Here is a 24794-nt window from a genome sequence, read left to right on the forward strand (position 1 = left end):
AAACACATGATTGTTTTGAAGGTATTACACAATCAATAGCACACATATGCCGACTGTGCGTGAATGTAAATGGACGATATTTTCAGTAACATGTCTGAAACATATTCATCTCCCCCAGTTTCGAAACCTCTTATTTGTTTGTATATAGAGGAATCAGAGGTTTCTGAACGGATGGGTATTTTCTGACGAAAAAAAAAAAAAAAACAGTTTACACACAACAAATATAATTCGTCATGAATCCGGGGCCAGATATTGTACAGCGGAGAGGCGATAGTTACATCTGATCATCTTTCGGTGTAGTACACAGCTGAAAATATAATAAACTTAAATTTAATTGCTGCAGCATATATCGGTAACAATGTTATATGGAATTTTACAACCTGAACGAAGGCTTGTTTGCGGCGACGAAAAACGGTGACTGAGTTAACATTACGGTTTCTCTCTCCACTGACGACTCAGTGACTGCTGACGTTTTAGTTCCTTGGTTTTCAGAGCTGCCTACATCCCGTCACTAGAGAAGCAGGAACTTACCTGAAAGGAAACAAGAATGATGACATTAAAATTAATTTCACTGCTAAACACAAAACAGTGAACTATTAACTCACTAATAGTATAGTGTGAAGCAGATTTCTTGTGAATCTATTGCAATTCTTCTTCTAATAAAGGTTGTAATATACATCTAGTACTCGTATAGTTCTGAGCAATAGTTCGTTTCAGGCTTTACCGTAATATATCTTTGTTGAACCCGTTAATTACAGTCGTGTCTGCGAGGTGGAATTGGTAGCGTTCATTGCGTCAGTTCAGAGGCATTCGGTTTCGATCTATCTAGCTACTCTCGTCAGCCGACAACCTTCTTAGATTGCGCATATAACAAAGACAATTTTTTCATATGTGATCTCCCCTGAAAACAACTATTTGGAGGTTCTTGCACGTACAGTAATGTTAACCGAAAAAGAATCGCACAAACACTGTATCTTAAAAATTACTGTAGAGTCAGACTAAAAACGAAATAGCCGGCCAGAGTGGCCGAGCGGTTCTAGGCGCTACAGTCTGGAGCCGCGCGATACCTACGGTTGCAGGTTCGAATCCTGCCTCGGGCATGGATGTCCTTAGGTTAGTTAGGTTTAAGTAGTTCTAAGTTCTATAGGACTGATGACCTCAGAAGTTAAGTCCCATAGTGCTCAGAGCCATAAAACAAAATAATGTGGCGTACACAACAGCACTCGTTAACATCGCATAAAGTACAGCGAAAATAAAATTATTTAAAAATCGTTAATGGAAGAGACAAAGCTGTCGTTGACTTATTAAGTAATATATTCACGATCTGAATTCAGCCACTTGTATCCGTCCGATCATCTTTTACGGGGTGGGTCAAATGAAAATGGGGTGGGCGAGTGGATACGATTGCACGTGAATGTGTGGCAGCATTAGCGGAGAAGGAAAAGACCTACAGTTATTTCCAACAGAGTGGAGCAACTGCCCACGTAGCAGGCAGAACTTTGGAGCACATTTACACAATATTCACGGCTGACAGAGTTGTTAGCAGACGGCAGTATGGTCGCGATTCTAGCTGACCGCGCAGGTGACCTGATCTGTTAGCGTGCGATTAATTTGTGGGTGGGGGCTCTCAAGTGTAAACTGTATCGTAACTACCGTCATAGTCTTCAACAAATGCAACAGAACATTTCGGATGAGACTGCAGCAATTCCAGCGGTCTAGCTTCGATCCCCTTCAGCAACTTGCTGACCGGGTACTAAACGTACCAAGAGATGAATGGTGGTCACTGTCAACATCTGCTATAGTCAGTTTAGTACTGTATTTGCTTTCCTCTGTCGTGTTTCTTTGCACCCTGGAACTCTGTTCTCCAAGCCAGTTTCATTTGCTCAAACTGTAGAATCTACCGTCACTAAAACTTGTCGCTGGATCTTCGGTTTAACAGTTGTCTACACTTACCGTCTCTGGGAAAATACTGAGGGGGATGCAAATCGATGGGAGACCAATCACTATTACAGTATAGTTGGGTAAACACCTCCGATGGTAATACTGATTGAAAATATGTCGTATGTTCAGAAATATGCGCGCAGATTATTCTGGTCATCCAAATGACTCGCCCCAACTCCAGTGGTCTTTCACAGTAACATTGATCGTTACTCCTCTTGGAAATAAATCGATGATCAAGATGTTCCTCTTATGACTGACCCTGCAGGACGTTCCTGCAGGCACCACGGGTAACGTTTGACGGGGTTGGAAAAACTTTCAGTGAACATGAGCTACCTCGTGGAAACATGTTGCTCATGCTGTGGACGGAGCTGACGATGATTTCGACTGAAGTAGACTTGCGTGCGTCCAAAAAGTATAGCGAAAGTAGTCTTGCTGTTGGTAGATAAGGAAGCAGACCACCCAACAGCTAATCATTTGTAACATATTTTGTAAATGCATTACAATTCACCAGTATGTGATGTAACGATCCTGTTGTTGTTGTTGTGGTCTTCAGTCCTGAGACTGGTTTGATGCAGCTCTCCATGCTACTCTATCCTGTGCAAGCTTCTTCATCTCCCAGTACCTACTGCAACCTACATCCTTCTGAATCTGCTTAGTGTATTCATCTGTTGGTCTCCCTCTACGATTTTTACCCTCCACGCTGCCCTCCAATACTAAATTCGTGATCCCGTGATGCCTCAGAGCGTGTCTTATCAACCGATCCTTTCTTCTGGTCAAGTTGTGCCACAAACTTCTCTTCTCCCCAATCCTATTCAATACTTCCTCATTAGTTATGTGATCTACCCATCTGATCTATACTAAATCGATCAATGAGCTCTGTTATCGATGGAATGCTTTTTTTCATTGGGTTATTGTTCGCATGTTGTTGCAGTCATAGGGAGTACTTCTTATGAAACCCAACACTAAAATACACCGGCGTGCTCACACTCATATTAATACAACTGAACGTAAACTGTAAGTAATGAAACGTTTATATTCTGTAAATTTTCAACTGTTACATCACTGTACGCCTTGTAATATATGTGAGAGGGAAGTTCCTTGGCACTGTTATATTCGTGATACCGCTATCTTTGTATACAGTTTCCCATGTGAGAAAATCTCTGGTGTGTGTGTGTGTGTGTGTGTGTGTGTGTGTGTGTGTGTGTAGGTGGGTTTGTGTGTGTGTGTGTGTGTGTGTGTGTGTGTGTGTGTGTGTGTTTGTGTGTGTGGTGCGTCACACTATGTATGTATATAGTATTTCGTGAACATAAGCAAATAACATTGCAACATAATAACGCGGGTGTTTCGACGTAAATAAACTAGAACTATAACATCTCAATCTTAAAGAACAGTTTACATTGTGTTCAGTCGTAATTAACGATAGTTACGTTTAAACAGGTCGTTTATGATATCGTCGGGACCACCACCTCAAAAGGATCTTTCACCAGAAGGCGAAATAGAAATGGTTCAAATGGATCTGAGCACTATGAGACTTAATTTCTGAGGTCATCAGTCCCCTAGAACTTAGAAATATTTAAACCTAACTAACCTAAGGACATCACATACATCCATGCCCGAGGCAGGATTCGAACCTGCGACCGTAGCAGCAGCGCGGTTCCCAACTGAAGCGCCTAGAACCGCTCGGCCACCCCGACCGGCTCATCATTTCAAATTCAGTTATATATAATATTTCTGCTTTCGTTCACACAGAGGTCCTAAAGACTCCGTCATCTGCTAGCTGAAGATGACTAAATGATTCTCAGTTTTTTTTATTTTTTTACATCAGTATGGCTACTAAAACCAAATTTGATTATTTTTAATACGGACAGTCTCTCCGAAGTGTCGTCAGGCGCATTTTCTCTGATGTTTCGGTAGACATTTGAAATTTTCTTTTCGCAACGTGTAGCTCCAGTCAGCCCAAAGAGGTACTACTCATCACGTCTTTCGTGCAACTCCCAGTTTCGATGGGAAGAGTTGGTGTGTTTCCAGTTAGAATAAAAATGATTTTTAAAGTGTAATTTTACGTTGCCATTCGACAGAGGTGTAGGAAAATAGTATTTTTATTTATTCGTTTTATCGATATATATTAACAGGAACAGTGAAACACGAAGAATAATCATTACTCCAGCAGACTGCTGCTGCAGTGGGGAGACGCTGCTAGTCGCTGTTGGAGTAATGATTATGCTTCGTGTTTCACTGTTCCTGTTAATACATATCGATGAAACGAATAATGCACTAGGCTACCACTCTGTTTAATGACCACGTAAAATTCCAATTTAAAAATCATTTTGGGTGTAATGGGGAGCAAACCGACACCTTCCATGATTCTGGGCCTCGCACGGAAAACGTGACGAGAAGTATTTGTTTGGGCTGACTCTATCTGCACGTTGGAAAAAGAAATTGCAGATATCTGCTGAAACACCACATAAAATTTGTCCGACGACTCTTAGGACAGACACCCGGTATGGGGAAAGACTCTTGTGCTGTTTCGGACGCTAGGGAATGTCCTGGTTGTCCCTGCCTAGTTACGACCCTGACACCAGGTCGTTGGTCACGTCCGGATACGCCGCCATCCAGGCGAATGGCTGGTAAGAACATGCATCACGTCAAGGACGCAAGCTGGTGGGGGGGATTTTTATGTTATGGGGGAATTTGATCTGGACTTCAATGGCACCTGTGATACTAAGTGAACTATGTGAGCGTGCAAGCTGTGGCGGGAGATTAGAGCGGCAGTTCCCCGCTGCAGAGCACGTGGCTGGCGGTTGCTACGGGGCCGTGTCGAGCGGCTAGCGTCTACACGGCCTTCGAAAAACCCGAGCGCTTGGCAGGGGCGCGTATGGTCGTTATCGCACTTGAAGGAATTTATATTCAAGAGAAAAACTGATAAAAACAAAACTAAGCGCGACACGGAGGTGCGAGTTGGCACTCATGGACAGCGTCACAGAAATAAGTAATAATTTATAAGTTATTGTTGTTTTAAAAATTGTAAATTTATGAAATTCAAGAGCAATCTTTTGGCCGATTAACATGAACAAAGTGTTTACGATGCGGCTAGCAGAGCTGGATCGAGCAATCATAGCCGATTTAGCATAGTGTGTACCATTTTTGAATGAGAAGTCGGAATATGGTTCAAATGGCTCTGAGCACTATGGGACTTAACTTCTGAGGGAATCAGTCCCCTAGAACTTAGAACTACTTAAACCTAACTAATCTAAGGACATCACACACATCCATTCCCGAGGCAGGATCGGAACCTGCGACCGTAGCGGTCTCGCGGTTCAAGACTGCAGCGCCTCGAACCGCTCGGCCACCCCGGCCGGCCTCGGAATATGGGGTTCGACTGAGGGAAACTGTGTTTTTGATAATAAATAAATTTAAAGAGACGAAACTAGCGGCAGCGGTCTAAAGTTTAAAGAGGTAGGTGAGTATTTAAGAATGTATTTTTATTTGTTTATTTATGTTTAGTATCGAAAAATATGGGAAAAACAAAATCACGCCACTAGAACATTAATTGTGAAAAAAACGGTGGTAGATACAAAAAACTGGACTTTGAATTGTTAGAGCGCGGAAAATTTCCATATTTTTCAAAATATCATATATATTTTTGCGTTTGGTTTTAGAATATTCGTAATTTTTGTCAAACATTTTTTTGAATTAGGCAGTCGCTTCGAAGGTGGATAGAGCGGCCGTCTTTGTGGATAGTTGGTTCTGAGAGACGCTAAGAGCTGAACGTGCCGCGCAACTGGGGGTAATGGGTTGGTAGCCACGTTTAGGGAAAAGTATGTATTTAATGACGTTTGAAAGTGATCAAGTGGAGCACAATATTGTCGTTTAGGACAGCATACAAGAGTGTATTTTGTGAATTGTGAACAGACTGTCGAGTGCTGTGATCGCGACACATGAATTTTATAGTGAAGTGTTGCAGCATCAGTTATTAACGGCCGCCCTTGCGTAAGAGCCCCTCAGACTGCATTTTAAGTGTTTAGTGAATATATTGAAGAAAAATAAACTAGTTATTCAAACTGTAAATCAACGTGAGTGACTCAATATTTTAAATTTCACTGCAGTGCCTGTCGGTATTGTTTTGTTATATTTTATTTCAGCTTGAAAAATAAGTTTACGACAGGTGTGAGTTGGCACCCTATGACGAAAACATAGCCAAAGTGTTGTAGCATCAGTTGTTAACGACCTCCTTTACGTCAGAGCCCCTCAGACTACATTTTGGGTGATTAGTGAATATATCGAAGAAAAATAAACTACTTATTCAAACTTTAAATCAACGTGAGTGACTCAATATTTTAAATTTCGCCGCAGTACCTGCCTGGATTGTTTTTTCATATTTTATCGCAGCTTAAAAACTGAGTTTACGACAGGTGTGAGCTGTTACCCTATGACGAAAACGTAGCGAAACATTGAGACCAGCCACATCTCTGGCCCACTCAATTAAGCTGAGTGTAACAAGTATATATATTTTCGTGCCACAGCACGTAGGGGCTCGAACCAAACTATTCGAACTTCAGTGTGTAGTGCCCAGTACCACTGTAACTAGGTGAATCCCTTAATGCTTGACGTCTTTCCCAATGGCGGTGACGTTTTCTAGTAAGACATCTGTCCATGTCAGCATGCCAAAACCGTTCTACAGTGATCTGATACTGAAGAAACGTTGAGGTCTTGGATAACAATTTCTTGACCCACAGTTTCGCCTGATGAAACATCTCTGTCGCGACACTAGGCGCCAGGCCTGTAATACACGGGAATTACGTGATCCATGCATAGAAATCTGGTGCCGTATATCTCCGGAAACCTAGCAAGGTCTTGTCGAATTTATACCGCACAGAATGGCTTCTGCATTGCGTTCCGCCGGCCGCTGGTGGCCGAGCAGTTCTGGCGCTACAGTCTGGAACCGCGCGACCGCTACGGTCGCAGTTTCGAATCCTGCCTCGGGCATGGATGTGTGTATTGTCCTTAGGTTAGTTAGGTTTAAGTAGTGCTAAGTTCTAGGGGACTTATGACCTCAGCAGTTGAGTCCCATAGTGCTCAGAGCCATTTGAACCATTTTGAACCATTGCGTTCCAAAGATGGGCCAACACACAACGTAGTAGGTGGTCAAAACATTTTGGCTCATCATTTGATGTGATAAACTAACAATGTTTGTCTCGCTATGAGTCAAATACGGATACTGCATTTTTGATCAATGTGCTTTCAAGTACTAGGGTTGTCAAATAAGAACTGCAACACGTCTGTTCTCGGCCAGTTTCAGTTGAAAGAATGCGGAATTTGTGGAACATCGTGGAATATTCCCGTCTGACGCCATATAGTTCCATGACGTTCCGAATGGTAGCGGCTCTGTATGTAGTCTTGAAAACGGCTTATAAATTCAAAGAAACGTGATTGACGCCCGAACAACAGGGACGTACATGCATCGAGAATAGAAAACAGTGCATTGAGAATGCCTATCCATTTGCCGAAATCTGGATTTGCATAATAAAATCTAAAAAATGACGAATGATTGCTGCACTCTCTAATTTATAAACCAGAAAATAGTCGCTGAGTGCACCCTCTTTCCAAGTGGAAGGTAACCTGTTAACATTTTATTGTTAATTCATATACGTAGTCATTAAGATGGATTGGATTTCCAATATCCCAAATGTGTACCGACGGAGTTTTGTGATTTTTTACTGTCTTACAAGTAAGATTTTTATAGGACACTACCTCTATGTATCCCGTGTTAAATTTTCGTCTTGCTTGGTCGTTTCAGTATATTATGACTGTGAAATTTGTTTCGTTAAGCCTTTGTAACTTGGTACCAGAGTAGGAGTTAAACTAATGTATACTTTCCATTGTAAAAACAAACTGTAGAATGATGTTTTCAGTGATGAGATGGTTTATACCAGTAAATAAAAAAAGTGCTGTAGCACGAGGGTAAAACAACAAAGAGGAGCGTTACTATTTCCAGTCAGTTAAGCCCAAAGAAACGCAATAATGCTTCTGTGTCACAACGTCGGTAGACGGAACAGGGCAGAGAGAGGGGAAACTAATTAAATTGGACTCCTCTACAGAAATAATTACACGCTGTGTGCCAACATTCAAAGGTGCAGTGAGTACAAAACAAGATAATATGTAGCACATCCTCAGTTGCACGTAAATACCGTTATGGGAGCTAGTTTTGTGTCGACTCAAAACTGTGCTTTTAGAAAGAATGTACCACCTCTTTACAAGTACCGCGTCTGACAGAGCGTAAACATGACCCCGAGGACTTTCTCAACTCATAAAGTGAGACGCTTTGTAAAGTTTTTCGTGTACCGTGCCTGAAACGCAGTTTCTCAGCCTGGAAGTTCCGCCCATTTCATTTACGACATACCTTGCAGAGGAACGCGCCAACAGCCGACGAGCGCTCTTTCTTAATAACCTGTGCAATGAAAGTTCGTGTCGCCGCTCTGTTCATAATTACGAGCATCTGACTGCGAGAAAGTGAACTTCAACTCCTGTTCGGGTCACCTCTTCAATTCACAATTAGGTCTCCACTGGTAAGAGTTTTTAAGACTCTGTGCAGCACTGCGTTAACAATAGAGGTGCCATGAAGAACCGTACCTCATTTAATGGGTACTACGATAAGCGCCATTTTATTTCAGGAGCGCTAACGACCGTTGCGTCCCTTCTTGTTCGACTGCTTTAACGGATCGTCCTGAATCGTTCCTTTTCAGCCGCGTGTGGCAGGCATATATGAATACAAGTTTTTACGATACCATCTTATCTCGACCATTACGTTGACAGTATTAAGATATAATGTTGCTCATTTTCAGTTCGGTGCTGGAGGGGTCATAAGAAACGTTACGATGTTAAAATCTCTTTCCCTGCGTATGCTGTTTAAGAAGCGAAGACCTCGAAGAATATAGAACGGAATGCATTATTACTCCGTAATCATTCTTATCAGTATGAAGTCACTTTTAAGGGAAAAGCGACGAGTCTTGATCAAAGATTAAAACTTCGGATTTCCCTGACGTTGTAAACCTTGCTCTTCGTTTTAATCGGTAATGCTCATTTTTATGAGAATGCTTGACTGACAAAGAATGCAGCAAAGAGTCGGCAAGGTTCTGAAAACAGCAAGGAGATCATGTGAAGCGTTGCAGCATAGATTAGTCCTTAAGAGCACTATTCGTGGACGGCATGGACATGGGCTCGAATCCCATTTAGACTCAAAACTTTCATCTGTTTTTGAGATTGTCTTCTATGGAATGTATTGATACATGGGCTGTTTGCATCAAAGCGAAGGGTCATATAGTGACAACAAAAAAAAGTGAAGCTTCTTATTAAAAATGTAGGCCAGGTTATGCGACATTCATGCAAAATCATCACAAAATTTTAACAGCACAGGCTCCACCAGAAGGAAAAATTTCATTCTGTATACTAATGCGCCTAGTTTATTGGCTTTTTACTGCCTCTGTTACTATGTGGTAAGTGGGTCTGCTGGTATATTAATCTGTGGAAGAGGCGTTATTTAAATCGCAAATACAGCACTTGTACACAAACATTTGGGTTTCGAAAGCAGCTACATTCACTTGATCATTTGATACAAATGTAATCCAAAACGTAACCACAGTTTGACTCTAATAAACCCAGAAATAATTTTTTAAGAAATAGGTAGAAAGGAAACGAAGAGCGAAAATAGTCGGAGAATATTGACTAGGGAAAAGGAATGAAAGAGGAAACTGTTGGGTAAAATTGTGCACGAAGCACAATTTAATCCCTTCTAATACTTGGTTTAAAAACCTTGAAAAAATCTGTATACGTGCAATAAATTGAAAGGTTCCAAATAGATCTGTTTTTGGAGAGGGTCTGCCTTGAGCAATAAACTATTTTTTTAATTTTCATTTTATTCCCTAGGCATGCCTTGGTGAAGTTTCGTCAGTGGGTTCTTTTGTTATCTTCTACAAGACAGGAAAGTGCTTTTTACTACTTGCATACTTATGAATTCGAGTTCTTAAGACAGTATTTACATATTTGGAAAATAAATAAAAAAATTTTTATGTACCTTATTACCACATGCTGTACATTTCCTGGATTTTGTGTAATTTAATGCAGTTGTTTTGTCTCACAGCTTTTTTTTCATAATCTGCAACCACACAGAACTTACTGGAAAACAGTTATTTACTTCGAAAATTTACATCGAAGTGTGTTATGGTTATGCCTACTGTTAACTAGTACTATGTAGAAGCGTGTGTGTTTTTGGAAAGCTATTTTGGGGTCCTTTTGGGTTGGTGTCTTGTGATGGTTCTTTGAGGGCAAAGAACAGAGTTCCATTGCAGAGAACTGTGTATTCATTTAGTGCTTCTTTTCCTTCAATTATGGCATTTGTTTTTGATAGTTTTCTTCAATTAACAGATTTTGTGGGGGCTGTTGCTGCGTTTGAGAATTTTCAAAAAAAAATGGTTCAAATGGCTCTGAGCACTATGGGACTTAACATCTATGGTCATCAGTCCCCTAGAACTTAGAACTACTTAAACGTAACTAACCTAAGGACGTCACACAACACCCAGTCATCACGAGGCAGAGAAAATCCCTGACCCCGCCGGGAAGAGAATTTTCAAGTCAGTGTTGATATTTCTTGGGCTGTGCTTCATATCCACAAGGTGTTCGGGAAATGTAGATTGACAGCTGTTACTTTTTAATGCTCTTTTGTGTTCCATGTATCTGCCATTAATTCTTCCGCTTGTCTGTCTTATACAAATTGATTTGCAGTTTTGACATGTCGGTTGGTAAATACCAGATGTGTTGTGTTTGTCTGTGCCTGTGTGGGTTGCTCTTAGTTTTCTCCGTATTGAGTTATCTTTTCTGTAGGCTATTTTTTTCCTTGTGTTTTGAATTTGTTGACTCTTCTGTGGACTGCTTTGTTGTAAGTGTGAGTGTATCATCTGCTTGTGCCGCGCAGGATTAGCCGAGCGATCTAAGGCGCTGCAGTCATGGACTATGCAGCTGGTCCCGGTGGAGGTTCGAGTCCTCCCTCGGACATGGGTGTGTGTGTTTGTCCTTAGGATAATTTAGGTTAAGCAGTGTGTAAGCTTACGGACTGACGACCTTAGCAGTTAAGTCCCATAATATTTCACACACATTTCACACACATCTGCTTTAATTTTGATTTAATTTTGCTTGTATCATATCTGTTCTCTAAAGGTCTCTGTTCGAATTCAATTCGTTTTTGTAGTAGTCTTCGCTTTATGGAGTTTTGTTCAGTCTGTGAAGCGTATATTGGAAGCTGGCTAGTTGTGGCGCAATAGGATGATTAGAGTATTTGTGTATGGCTGTGTTGATGGTGGTGATTCTTCGGAAATTGAGAACTGGTGTTGGTTGTTGCTTCTGTGTATTGTGAGGTCAATGAAATTTAATATTCTGTTTCTACGGTACATTTTATTTTGGGGTGAACCGTGTTTATATCATTGTGGAGTCGTTGGATGCGACTGGGTATTTCATCGAGAAGACATATTTCATCTACATAGCGATACCAATATAGTATCCTGTATTGTTTGGGTCTTACTATTATTTCATGTATTTTGTTTTCAATGTGATTGAGAAAGACGTTGGCTAGGAGTCCATCGTCTGATGACCCGAGTCCAAATAGATTACATAATGTTAAGACAGAGATTTAAATCAGATTTTTAACTATAAAATAGCTCCGGCGGCAGATATGGACTCTTACGATAATTTATCGGTTGCGAACTGCAGATTAAAACTGAGGAAATAGCAGGAAGGTAGGACGTTAAGGACATGGGACCAGATAAGTCGAAAGAACGACGGATTATTGATTGGACTACTGATTTGGAATACTGAAAATTTCAAACGGGGCACTAGGCAACGATTAAGATAAACAGAGGTAAGGCACCCAAAAGAAGACGAATACGTAGCCTTGGTAGATAAAAAAAAGGAAGACATCAGAGGATCGAAATGGAAAAAAAGACAAGGCTTAGTAGGAAGCATTGGCTAACACACGATACACTGAATCTCACTGACGAAAGGAGAAAATTTTAGAATGCTACAAATGAAGGAGCAAAAACGCAATACAGACGCCTAAAAATGTGGCTTACGGTAAATCCAAAAATTCAAAGCAGTATGGATAGATGAAAAACATGGATAACTATGCGAAAGAGAGATGCAGCGATTAAGAAAATTAAAGCGAGGTTAAGAGAAAAGACAAGCACCTGCGTGAATATTGAGATACCAAGTCTCCTGGAGCAGACGAAATTCCCTCAGATTTATTGAGATCCTTGGGAGAGCCAGACTTGACAAAATTATTCCACCTTTTATACAAAATATATCAGACAGGCGAAATGCCTTCGGACTTCAAGAAGACTTTAACAGTTCCTTTTGGAAATAAGGAAGGTGCTGATAGGTGTGAATATTAAAGGATTCCGCAGAAATGTAGGAACACGCGAGGCAATACTGACCCCAAGATTTAGAGCAGACAGAATAAAGAAAAATCTACGTTCATTGCATTTTTAGAGTTGTGGAAAGCTTTTGACTGTGCCGAAATTCTGAGAGTTTCTGGGGTAAAATACAGGGAGCGAAAAGTTATTTAAAACTTTTAGAGAAACCCGGCTTCAGTTTTGATAATCTAAGTTAATGAAAGTTGAAAGTTGAAAAGGGTATCAGACAGTTATAGCCCATCTCCGATTTTATTCGATCTGTGCGTTGAGCAGGCAGTAAATGAAAAGTAGTATTTTGGTAAAGGAGAAGCTACAAATGTTTGAGATTCGACGATGGCATTGTAATTCCGTCAGACACAGCAGAGGCCTTGTAAGAACACTTCAGTGGAATGATTAAGGTCTTGCAAGAAGTTTACAAGACGAACATCAACAAAAGTTGTAACGTGCGCGTGGGGCACACAATACTCATTAAAGCCTGTACTATGGTAAGTGAGCGGGGTTCACCTTATGAGACAGGATTTTCGTATAGGTATTGACCGCGTGTACCTGAATGGTGGCAAATCAGACTTACACCCATTCTGTACTAACAATGATCCGTCAAGTAAGTTCAAAATGCAATTACACGTCAGTATGTACCAAAAGCAACACTGAAGATGCTACCAATTTGATAATAATACGGTCGCCAGCCTAATTAGGCGTTAACAGAGTTTCTTCCCTGTACAAGTTGATGTATATTCATGCAAAACAACAACTAGTAACACTGCATAATATAGTAGAATTTTAGAACCAGAAAATCTATTGAACTGATAGTTTCACGTTCTGTACTATGAAAAAAATCATGAATACACAACACTGCACTATAATGTATACTACAAGGCTCTATACTGTCTATTGATCTGATTAAAATAGGGCATAGGTTACCCTAGGAATAGCACTTTCGAGCCACACACAAAATGTCAATTTTGATAAAGATAAAACACTGATAAATTTTGACTTATATATTGACTTTAACTTTTGCTGGTCAAACCAATGTGGAACACTTCAGAATTCAAATGAATAAAAAGGGGGGGGGGGGGGGGAACCCTGAAACTGTTATGATCACTATATTAAAAAAATTCATTACTGAAATTATCATGCGTTCAAGATTTCCAGTATATGAGTTACTACTCTTTTTATCTTATTTACTTCTCATTTAAATACCTTTATATCTGTCTCTAAATAATTAAACTTCATTACTACATCAATATTAAAGTTATCTTTCAACTTCGTTAGACATTCGTTATTCATTTACTGGTTCATTAACAAAACAGTTCTTTAAACACCATTCTAACATAACTAGGTCTGCAAGTAATTATCATTAACACAAAAATTTAATTTTTCATTTCGGGACACTCGGATTGCACAACATTTGGAAAGGACCCTACCTAGGTTAGTTGTGAGGATAATTAAATGAGGGGAAAGTTCTGGTAAAATTTAGGTTATTATTGAACAGTTCACTCTATGGTCCATACGAATACAGTACTAAAAGTTTCAACCCGCTTTTATCGATGCGGCGGCTGGCGGGCGGCGAGATGGCGAGGCACAGAGCACACATACAACCACAGCTATGGCTCTTGACGTATCGGCACTTTAATTCTTCTTAGCGTCGCAATACTTTTCCATTTAGTGCCTATGGAATTTTGCCATGCTGTGTGGGCGTTGGGACGGCATACCCGAGGCTCAGTGAAGCTATGTCTTCCAGGAGAGCCTCCTCGCCCCAGAAGGTGTTGCTCAAACCAGTGCAAAACTCCAACAACTACTGCTGAACCCGTTGTGCCGTGCAGTGCCCGCGTGCATTTTCCCGCGCTCGCCTGCCATCCACCTTTTACCGCTCCATTACAGACAGGGGATTCACCCGAGGGTTTGCATTCTACATATCCTAGCACATTGCCTACGTATGGACCAGACGCACAGTTACAATTTTAAACATCTTACAACAGTTTCAACGTTTCTTACATTTCAATTCTGTTACAATATTGCTTGACATTTGACATAAACATTAATATTCACATTGAAACTCTTTTACAGTTTTCCTGACACAATGACATGAAACAAAAAAGAAATGAAATCAGAACATCAATTACACTAGTTTATCGAAAAATCAGAAGAAAAAAAATTACTTATATGTACAATAGTACAGCGTCGTTGTTGTTACAAAGTGAAATAAATGCTATGGAGTGTATTCGAAAAAATCAGGCGATGGTGACAGAATTATATTAGGAAATGAGATACTAGCAGTAGTAGATGAGTTTTGCCGTTTAGGCAACAAAGTAAGTGTCGATGGAGGAAGTGGTGTGGGTATAAAATGCAGACTAGCAATAACAAAAGAAGTGTACATGAAAAAGAGAAATTTTTTAACTTCAAATACAAATTCAAGAGTGGGAAAGTTTTTCTGAAGCTGTTTGTATGGAGTATAGCCTTTTACGGAAGTGAAACATGGACGAACGCAGTTCATACAAGAAGGGAATAGAAGGGAAGGGAATAGACGCTATTGATTGTTGTGCTACAGGAGAATGTAGAAAATTAGATGGGTAGATCGAATAACTAATTAAGAAGTCTCAGGGGAAAACTGTAGGGAGAGACCACGGCTTCAACAAAATAAGAACAAATTTATGTCGGATGTAGTTGTTTTGTAGAGATGAAGAGGGTTGCCCAGGATAATCGTGAAGACTGCATCAAACCAGTGTTTTTGATATAGCATTCGTGTGTGTAGAACATGCCACACAAAATTTGATGGGACCATAACGTAACTAAGACGACACTCAAGTTCATTCACTTTAAGTTTTCTACTCTAGTCGGTAGATTTGCTGCAGTGTCTTGTCCGAAATTTACTTAGAGCAATAATCAGAGAACCATCTCGGAGGATAACTTCTTAGGATTCGTATCAACATATAGACATGAACTTTACCAATCAGTTTACGTAGAGAAGGGCGTCAGTAATCATACGGTTGTGGTGTCATCAGTGCTTACAAGAAGTATTAAGGAGTACGAAAAAAGGTAGGAAAAGATTTTTGCTTAGCAAATTGCGGAGTGTCTAAGGATTGAACATCAAGTATTCAGATTTGAGAATTAAGGCGTGGAGGACAAATTGATAAAATTCCAACACATTGTCCAATAGGCCTAGGAGACACATGTTTCGAGCAATGTTTTAAGAAATGGGAAAGATCCACTGCGGATTTTCAGCCGCGTCAGTGTGCTGTTACGAAATAAAAGAGAGCGTCCTCACAGATCTAAGGGAAGTCAAAGCCCAGCTGATAAAGAAAAACTGAACGATGCGAAATTAATCCTAAAAATGCAATGACAGCACCATTCATTGATTTTTAAAGTAAAATATTGCCTATAGTTCTAACTTAAAATCCCCAGAAGTTTAAGTAAGCAGATTGAAACCATCCCAGTCGTTCAGTAACCATATTGCCACCGAAATGGAATTGGGTTTACAGAAACTGTTTCACCGCGAAAAGTAGTAATACGGTTCCCCCTTTGAATTATTGTGCAAACTCCGAAACAGCATATACTGAGATAGGTGTCTGTGGAATAGAAAAGCGACTGCAATAGATTAATAATGGAATGACGTGTGGACGGGATGAGAATTGTAAGATTCTAGGAAATAGGCTGCGTCGCTTCTAGCAGTTTATCGTAGTTCGTTGGAGCAACGAAGAGTATCTAGTGGCTGAAAACAAACGCAGGTCATTCCCATTTCTACAGATTAGTGTGCCCATATCGCTGATGTCAATCTGTTGTAGAACTATGGAACATGTTTTATGATCAGCTATTATGATGTTTCTAGAGAACGAGAATCATGTCTGTAAAAATCAACATGGATTCCGAGAACAGAGATCTTGCGAAATCTCTGCTCATCCTGTCGGTCCATCAATTGTCGAGTATTGTAGACATCACCGCCCAGCTTGATGCCGCTTCTCTTGAATTCAGAAAGACATTCGATACATTGCAGCACTGTCAACAGTTGTAATCTGGCCTGATTTCTGACTGGATTCAAGACTTCCTTGCAGACAGAACTCAACACCTCATTCTTAACGGGACAAAGTAGATAGATGTGAAGGATAGATGTGAAGGTAATTTCTGGAGTATCACAAGGAATAGTGTTTACAATATAAATGAACTGTCTAGTTACACCACCATTGCAGTTTAGAGTTGTGCAGTCACTGAAATTCGTGTATAATTAATAAACTACAAGACTTTTGGATGTCTATTCTGTAGTATAAGAACCATTTACTAACGTTTGTGATCCTGTAAATGTAATTTTTACTTTTTATTTGCTCAATGGGTTTCTTTCTGTGTGATCAAATCTGAGTGCGAAAGGAAATATTAATGAAAGAATCTCCAACATGTCGTTAGTAATGAATCCCACAGACCTCATGTTAAAGTGTGCTTTGATCTGTCTTCTACATTTGAAGTGATGGTTTTCGGTGTATGTTCTGTTTTACCTGGATCACTCCCGTTCACGGTGACGTAACTAGATATTCGTGGTAGTAACTTTTGCGGAAAAATGGCATCTGATGTTAACTTAAAAAACTTGCACATCTTTGACCAGTCCTGTTAGACACTTCTTGGAACATCCAAATAAGTTCTGTACTTGTTTCATTATTTGACATAAAATACTTGCCATTTAGTTGTACCCTCAACACCCTATCCAAAAAGTTAATCTAGCAAATTTCGGAGTTCCGCCGCTATTTTTTTGGGTGCTAATGTGGAAATGACAGCTCTGCTAAGGCTGTGTCGAAGGCCAAGGGCACCATGGTGCCATGGCTGCCATGGGCGCTGAGGCATCGGTACATCGATTTCTCAGCAGGCCTGTTGACCCATTATGAGGTTGGCTGGGCCGCATCTCGCGATCCTGGCGACGTAACAAATGGTTCAAATGGCTCTGAGCACTATGGGACTTAACATCGGACGTCATCAGTCCCCTAGAAATTAGAACCACTTAAACCTAACTAACCTAAGGACATCACACACATCCATGCCCGAGGCAGGATTCTAACCTGCGACCGTAGCGGTCGCGCGATTCCAGACTGAAGCGCCTAGAACCGCTCGGCCGCACCGGCCGGCTGGCAACGTAACAGAAGCGTAGTGCAGCAGCAGGGTGGGCCTGGTTCTATCACACTTCCACGGGATACTGCAGAAATTATATTCATGTATGTATATTTTTTCCAGTAAGAACGACGTTGTGAGTTCTGTCTGAAGGGAAGTCTTGAATCCAGTCACAAATCTGGTCCGATAATAGCTGTTAACAGTGCTGCACTGTGTCAATATCTGTGTCAAGAGGCCGGCCGGAGTGGCCGAGCGGTTCTAGGCGCTACAGTCTGGATCCGCGCGACCGCTACGGTCGCAGGTTCGAAACCTGCCTCGGGCATGGATGTGTGTGATGTCCTTAGGTTAGTTAGGTTTAAGTAGTTCTAAGTTCTAGGGAACTGATGACCTCAGAAGTTAAGTCCCATAGTGCTCAGAGCCATTTCAACCATTTTTTTGTGCCAAGAGACGCGACATCAACCTGGGCGGTGATGTCTACGACACTCTACATTTGAGGGACGAACGAAGTGAGCAGAGAGATCGCAATACCTTTGTTTCCGGAACCCATGTTCATTTTTATAGATGAGATCTTCGTTCTCTAAAAACGTCATAATAGATTCAAATGGCTCTGAGCACTATGGGACTTTACTGGTGAGGTTATCAGTTCCCTAGAACTTAGAACTACTTAATCCTAACTAACCTAAGTACATCACACACACCCATGCCCGAGGCAGGATTCGAACCTGCGACCGTAGCGGTCGCGCGGATCCAGACTGTAGCGCCTAGAAACGCTCGGCCACACCTGCCGGCTCATAATAGGTGATCATAAAACATGTTCCGTAAATCTACAACTGATTAACGTCAGCGATATAGACACACAAATTCTGTAGAGATGGGAATGTCCTGGGCTTGTTTTCACCAATTAGGCACCCTTCATTGCTCCAGTGAACAACAATAAACTGATAGAATGGACGCAGTTTCTTTCCTAGAATGTTGATTCGTATGTGGTTGGAAGCACTGCTCCAGCAAAAGAAACATGGCTTAACAAGTATAAATACTTGTTGATTTCAGCACAGATGAGCAGCATGGCAACTCCCACCACAACGCAAGGGTCGCAACAGCCACCACTGGGTTATGAATCAACAAGTACCTGACGCCGCTCTGGGCCGCTATGCCTGCCAGACCAGGTACCTGTGATTTCCCTAAATCACTCCAGGCAAATGCCGGGATGGTTCCTCTGAAAGGGCACGGCCGACTTCCTTCCCCATCCTTCCCTAATCCGACGAGACCGATGACCATGCTGTCTGGTCTCCTTCCCCAACCAACCAACCAACCAACCAACCAGATACCGGCACTAAATCCACCGGCACTAAATCCACCGCTTCCAGGCCCTTTCCAGAAGCAGCCCAACTTCTGCCATGGGAGAAAATGGTTCATGTCCGGGGCGACGCAGACGCCTGCACACCAATACAGGGGCAGCCTTCTCTTCGTCCCTGTCTGGGGCGAGCTCTTCCTCTGGGTCCTGATGATCTCCATGAGAACTGTGGCAGTTTGATGCGCTGCTGGCACATGCCGCATGAGAGCAAGCTGTGTAAACTGGAGCACGCGTTCCTGAGTGGGCTAAACAAGTGTCAAAATCGCAGCTGTCAGCGTGGCTGTGCCTCCACACCAAGATTTAGTCAGTGTAATTTGCTAGGCCATTCTACACTGGGCACTGATTCAGTGGCAGCAATTTAATTTCCGTGCGTGCGGTCATGTGGCTAGACAATCCACGGAGTCGAGACGGCCTACGATGAGACATAGGTTGTAACAGATTTATTGCAGTATATGTGTTATTGTTGATTGTTGCTCTTGTATACTTAGTCCGTAGTGGAGATTAAGGTTCCACAGTGACAGAGCCTAAAACACACAGACACTGGGAGAAAGTCTGTGCAGTTATTGATTAAGGAGGTTTCCCAATTAAGGGCTGATAAAACATACTCACTTGGGCAACTTGCAGCTAAGTTTGAACAATTAGCATTAGCTGAATAATCTAGACGTCTGGTAAATACAACACGACGCATTTGATCACTAACTTCCTTGGAAAGTCAACTGAAGACCTAATGTCTTTTTTGATTGATCTGCGATTAGCAAAGTTTTGGTGGGGGAAGCAAAAACCTATGTCACTTGTGCAGTGTAGTTAAGCAACGCCAAATCATTTAATGAGCTGAAACAAGATCTCCTGCTGAGATATAAGAAATACAACAGTCGAGATTTTCCCTCGAGCAGCTGAGTACTTTAACGAAGAAGCGCTGTTAGTCAGCAGAAAATTTTGTGGACAGAATACTTAAGATGAACATGCAGACGTACGAGATGGGGGAGAAAGATGAGGCTAATAGAGTCGTACTCCAAGAAGCCAAACATAGGCCATTAGATATCTTTTTGAGAAACCTGCCACCTGATATGTCTAGAAGGGTTGGGATAGTAACCCAGAAAGACTAGAACTCTGTCAGGTTGGCTACAAATTTTGAGGAAACTGATATAGCATATGTGGTAAGCGAGCGGTTTCTTCCTCTAGAGAAGGTGCTATATATGTAGCTGGAAGGGCATGTCCAGAGGCAATGTCGGCAGCCTCAGTGTAATGGGTGTAGTGTTGTGGACACCGTCAACGTGACTTAGGGACAGTAAGAGTAAACAAAGTGGAAACTGACATGAGTTAAACAGAATAGGGCACCCCAAAACCTCCTAGCTTTGTTCCCAGTACATTTTGATGCTACATGTACATATGCAAATGTCGTATATAAGGTTGGTTGGACATAGGGGTGCATTTGTCAGTGGGAAGTGACAAGGTGATTGAACCCACAGCACTATACTTTGCTTGCGGTGTGAGACGGTAAAGTGGAGTCTTTCGATTCCGCAATATTGAAATTTCAAGTAAGGACAGCACATTTTCAGCAAAATGTAGAAGTCGTGTCTCCTGTAAGCGAAGGATATTGTATGATCCTATGGTTACATTTTCTGATAACGCACTTCTCAACAGTCGAGTAGAGTTGAGAGTACGCAGAAGGAGACACTGGGAAAATTGGGTCATGCATTGTTGAGCGGGCTAAACAAGTTGCGGTGTGGTTGAACTTAGACGGACATGTTCCAGCTACAGGAAACTGTCGTCAGTGAAATATTCTTGTAAGGTTCGTCTGTCTTAAGAGGTGAAGCGCTTGAAATGCACACAACATCACCGTGGTTTAATTAGCATGGTATTATTGGTAAGTTGTTCTGAGCGAGTGTGGAACCGGAGTGGCCTGTTAATATGTTATGCTAGAATCAATTTCAGAAAATGGTTTATTGGACACATCGCGTTGTTTTGTGAGAAGATGCATCATACACACAGAGGGGAGAGGTGAAAGGGAAAATGATAGCTATAAATGTAGATAATTTTGGCGCTGGTGAGGTAAAGCCGACCAAGGGATCGTTGGTAGCTAAACTAGATACCCTAGATGTGGATGACTGGGACACAGGAAGAGTGCACCGTGATCAAATGCAGGTTGCCGCTAAAACTGCTTACGTAAGATGGCACAGCATCTGGAAGGAACTAAAACAGCGGAAATGGAGGAATTGTTATTATAACCTGAGGATTTGTCTTTTTCTCAACGCACATTACCAACAACACTTAGTGATATAACATCGAATTCCTGTAGTGAATGAAGCATCATAACATCATAAACCGTATCATATACTTTCGTATTTACTACCAAACAAGGAAGATTTTTACTAGACTTCTGTTGGCAGATGGAACAAAAAGGGAGAGCACTAGTCCATGTGACGCCACCATGGTGTTTACACAAACGAAGATACCTGAAGGGTCTGAGAAATATCGGTTTTGCTGTGACTTCATGCATGTTAACAGTAATACAGTGAAAGACATGTATCTGATACCAAATATCACTGAAACTATTGAAAATTTGGGTCTGTGCAGGAACGTTTCTACACGAGCGGCCGAAGACTGCATTTGCCGTCGTCTGAGGTCATTCGCAATGTTGGGTTAAAAAAAATCCACCAGCAACATTTCAGCGGTTGTTAGAGTGCTAAGATTACTGAAACCTCGGTAATGTATAGTATACATCGATGATATAATTGTTTTTCAAACGATATGATGGTGCATATACAATGGTTACGAGAGGTTTTTAAAACGTTACGTGCAGTACATTTGACACTAAGTACTGAGAAGTGTCATCTTGTTTCTGACAGAGCTGTGTTCTTGAGGCTGGTAATAACAGTGAAGGGATTGAGAAAGACCAAAGGTTGGTAAAGGCAGTGCATGATTTTCTAGTTCCTAGGAACTTTTAAGAGTGAAACAAATCTTTTAGTTTTGCAGATTATTGTAAAAAATTTGTAATTAGGGAGACCATTTACACAGCTACTAAAGAAAGGCATAGAGCTGGAGTGGTCCAAGGAGTGCCAGTACGCATTCAAGGAATTGAAGAGAATACAATGACAGTTGTTTTGGGCTACAATTAAGAATTTGTATCTTCCAGTCAGGCATTGGGATGTGTTTTGAGTTACGTGGCAAACACTGAAGAACATCCTGTAGCATACACTTCTCGACAGTTGAATAGAGTCGATAGTACGCAGTTGGCGGCACTGGACAATTTGGGCCATGCATCGTTGAGCGGGCTAAACAAGTATCAGCAAGGCTTTGCAGGGACATCACAGTCAACCACGCTGCTGGCAGATGACTTCCGCAGCCGTCAGCGGGGCTCCCTTGTGATACTCCTGAGGGGCATATCTGTAGCAACAGAGCACTACGAATGTTGCAGCACAAGTTGAATGCAGGTATTTTAATTTCCAGCTGTATTTTTCTAGCCACCGCTGGCCAGCAGTATCGTTTCCATCCCCTACCGCACCTCCCCCTCTACAGCTTAGTGACCTTCGACACCCAGGCTGCTACAATTCTTTGCATGTTTTCCCACAACTTGTGACTCACAATGGAGAGGCGTCTCTTCAGCTGGGAGACTCTACCTGCTTTACACACAGTGGATCTGTGCATTAATAAAGATGAAGGTGAAGGGGTTGACTGTAAGAAAGTAGGAACGCCAGAAGACTGTAGCGAACTGCAGGAAGACCTGCAGAGGATTGCTGATAGGCGCTGGGAGTCGTTTTTGACCACGAACTTATATAAATGTACTGCGCGTAAGTAGACAAGATAATGCAGTAACGTACGAGTACACTGTTGGAGAAAAATCACGAGAAACAGGAACTATTGTAAAATACCTTATAGTAACCATCGTAGCGCTGTAAAGTGGAATGAGAGCAAGAAACAAATTGTAGGAAAAGCAGATTGCAGGCTGTGATTCGTCTTGGAAGAATGTTAGGAAAGTGTAATCTACACTGCCGGCCACCGTAAATGCAACACCCTGAAGGAAGCATCCGAATCAAGTGAAATTTACACCATGGGTTTGCAGCGATGATATATGCAACTGATTAGAATTTCAGTGGCTTACCGAGATTGTGGATTATCATACAGAGAAATCGCTAGTCGTGTTGGACGAAAGCAAACAACTGTAATGCGGATATGTGACCGTTGGATGCAGGAGGGTACGACGGACCGACGTGGTCGATCGCATTCACCTCGGTGCACCACTGCACGTGCTGATAGGCAAATTGTGCGCATGGCAGCGACGGATCGCTCAGTGACATCCCGAACCATAGCACAGCACATTGCGTCTGTAACGCATCATCCAGTGTCTGCGCGTACCATTCGACGCCGTTTACAGCAGAGTGGTCTGTCCGCAGGACGACCATTGCTTCGTCTACCATTAACGCAGAACCACAGACGTCTCCGTCGCCAATGGTGTGATGACAGATGGACGTGGACGGCAGAATGGAATGACGTTGTCTTTACTGACGAGGCACGCTTCTGTCTGCAGCACCACGATGGTCGGATTCGAGTGTGGGGACACCGTGGAGAGAGGATGCTGGACAGCTGCATTATGCACCGCCACACTGGTTTTGCACCGGGTATTATGGTATGGGGCGGTATTGAATATTACTCTCTCACGCCTCTAGTACGCATTACCGGTACTTTAAATAGCCGGCGCTACATATCCGAGGTGCTGGAGCCAGTTGTCCTTCCTTACCTTCAGGGCTCGGCCGCAGCCATATTTCAACAGGATAATGCACGACCACACGTGGCATGCATTGTCCAAAAGTTCTTCGTCAATAACCAGATTGAATTGCTTCCCTGGCCGGCTCACTCTCCGGATCTTTCGCCGATAGAAAACATGTGGTCCATGGTTGCTCAACGAGTGACCCAGATTACATCCCCAGCTGCCACACCAGATGATCTTTGGCAACGTGTGCAAGCTGCTTGGGCTGCTGTACCCCAGGAACACATCCAACGTCTCTTTGACTCAATGCCGAGACGTGTGGCAGCGGTGATCTCCAACAATGGCGGCTACTCTGGCTACTGATTCTGGCAGGAACCACATGTCACAGACGTCTGTAAACGTAATCATTTGATACTTGGTCAACATGTTATCTACAAAATAAATTTTGTTGTGCTACCTCTTGTCTCTCTTGGTGTTGCATTTACGGTGGCCAGCAGTGTATCCTCGAGAGACTTGTGAGCCATGGCCGGCTCGCTTTGATGCCGTTTCTTCTTTGGCATTTTCTCACTATCGAGTGGCGTCTTACTGCTCCCTGAGCTACTACCATAACGAGTTGCTGACTTGCCTCCGTCAGTGGCAGCAGCACAGCTTATAGATACTAATACTGCTGTACCTTCTATGGTGTGAGCGCTATTTTTCCGTAGTGGTGGTGCGTGTGAGGCAGTCGGTCGGTTGCGACAGAGCAGCGAGGAAGTCTCCACTTCGCGAGGTCAGGCCGGATTTGTGAGGCACTAGCTGCGAGAGCTGCAAAGTTCGTCGCCCACCGAACTCGGATACTGGAGTTCAGTAATCAGTTAACCTGTTTTGAAACCTTAACTGGTGTGACATTACTTCTTTCATTGCCGGTTGTTGCTTCCTGGGTCGTTCCCACAAACAACAATGTATGGTGTGCTGGAGTTGGCAAAATTTTGCAGCCATCTTTCTGTATGGTGTTTAAGTGTTGAATTGTTTGTAACTTCCTAGTGAAGTGCACCAGCAGTATCTTGTGCCTTGTGGCTGTTAACGTTCCGGTTACCTGTCCTGGTCGTTAGTGTAGTTTTCCGGCAGTGTTTTTTCCTCACCGTGTTGATGCTGTCGGGCACGGCGTGTAGTTCGACAGCCTTGGTGTTGTTCTTTCATTTTTTTTTTTTTTTTGAGTGGCTACTGTGCCTTGACTGTATTTAGACGCCAATTGTCAAGACCTAGT

The 24794-nt window shown here is 42.2% G+C and overlaps 1 long non-coding RNA gene across 1 annotated transcript in view; it reads right to left on the reverse strand.

Moving 5' to 3' along the window:
• Window positions 1-246: 246 nt before the first annotated feature.
• LOC124789751 overlaps window positions 247-24794 on the reverse strand; it is a 470212-nt gene continuing 445664 nt past the window's right edge. The window contains exon 3 of the long non-coding RNA XR_007016161.1: window positions 247-531. This is a non-coding gene — a long non-coding RNA (uncharacterized LOC124789751). The remainder of the gene's footprint in view (window positions 532-24794) is intronic.

This window comes from Schistocerca piceifrons, chromosome 3 (genome assembly GCF_021461385.2).
Source record: "Schistocerca piceifrons isolate TAMUIC-IGC-003096 chromosome 3, iqSchPice1.1, whole genome shotgun sequence".
In the NCBI taxonomy this organism is placed as follows: Eukaryota; Metazoa; Arthropoda; class Insecta; order Orthoptera; family Acrididae; genus Schistocerca; species Schistocerca piceifrons.